The following is a 1,719-nucleotide window of genomic DNA, read 5'->3' on the forward strand; positions in this document are numbered from 1 at the left end:
CTCACGGCAACTCGTGGTGGGGTAAATCATCTAAAATTTAAGCTAGCACTTTTAAGGTTTTTTGTATTAAATTATTATTTTTTAAAGTTGTGGGTTCATGTTTCTTTAATATAAGTTTAGCGAATTATTTTTATATATAAATTTATTCTCCGCGTCGAAAGTTATAGTTCAGTTGAACTTGTACTCATAATGATACATCCGGCCCGGGTGAAAAAGTTCATGCATGATCATGTCATTGGCCTTATTTTAAAAAAAAATAATTCAAATTTTGACAAGTTTGCTGCAGCTATATATATATATATATATATATATATATATATATATATATATATATATATAATGATGTTCAAGGGGATCTTATTGTTCGATATATGCCAACTCGGTTACAGTTTGCTGATATTTTCACAAAGGGTTTACTCTCGTCTCAGTTCAGCTTCTTACGTGAGAATTAATTTGTCTGTCATGTCTGTCAGACCAGATTGAGGGGGCATATTAGGACTCTAAGAATTTACCTAATAGCAATATTTGTAACAATCCGATGTATGTGTGATGGACTCTTAATAAATGGCTCTCTATTTGTTGAGCCATTTATTGAAATTTATCGATCTACCAACGAGGTAATATTTAGAAAACAAGCTGTAAAATAAGATGATTGTGTCTTAGAAGGGCTTTGCATTTGTTCAGAAGATGGACACTATATTATTGTCCATCCAAAATGTACCTAGAGTTAAATATACATATTAGAATTCACTCTTTTCAACGTCTACATTATGAATTTGCAATCGCTCGTACTTACCTTTTGTTTTGCTCGATCGATTCACAAAGCAATACACATATTTCTTTCCTATGAAAATGGCAGTGGTTAATTGAGAACCTAACTAATGATTGGATGTGCAACGAAAAACTGAAAATATCCAAAAAGTGCCTAGCCATATATAGTAGTTGTGGTAGCTATATTGGGCTAACTAATTCAAATTCGAACTATGTAAAATTTCTCTTAAAAGAGTATTGTTTTTTTCTATTTTTAAAGCTCAAACTCAACGTCTCTATGTATTGAAGATGGATATTTGTTATCTTTCTTCAGCATGAATATCTTGTATAACCCACCCACTAAAACTTGAATATGAAATGATTCTTTTTTTAAAGAAGGAATCTTTTATATTCCTCTCTCCTTAAAATTTAGTGGCTTAGCATTTCTTTAATATTCTCTATTCGAATATCAAAGGTTGTTTATTAGGAATACTTCTTACTCAACCAGTGGTGCAAAACATCATCTCTATAAGCTGATATGGACCGAGGAAATTTATTAAATACACATTAAAATTTCCCATTAAAGTGATAATGCCAGCTTACTTTTAAACTACTATTAGTCGAGGTAGGTAAGGAAAGTGTCATATTTAAGTTTCTAAAAAACAAAATGCAATTATTAGTTCTGAACGACCTAGATACGCGCAAAATAAGTATATGAGTTTTGAATTTTAGAATAAGACGACTTACTAAGTTTAAAATATATTATTTATATATATTGAGTGAATATCTAAACACAAATACAAATTTTGTGCCAAATCTATTCGGTTTTGCCGAATAATTCGTTAATTTTATGGTAGATCCGCCCATTGCATGAGCAAGAGTTTCGATCTCTCTTTCCAAATTTGATATATGAAAGTGAAAAAAATCAATCATCCAAATTAAAAGCTCAGTCAAATTGTTCCAGATATG

This window comes from Nicotiana tomentosiformis, chromosome 1, assembly GCF_000390325.3.
Source record: "Nicotiana tomentosiformis chromosome 1, ASM39032v3, whole genome shotgun sequence".
Taxonomy (NCBI): domain Eukaryota; kingdom Viridiplantae; phylum Streptophyta; class Magnoliopsida; order Solanales; family Solanaceae; genus Nicotiana; species Nicotiana tomentosiformis.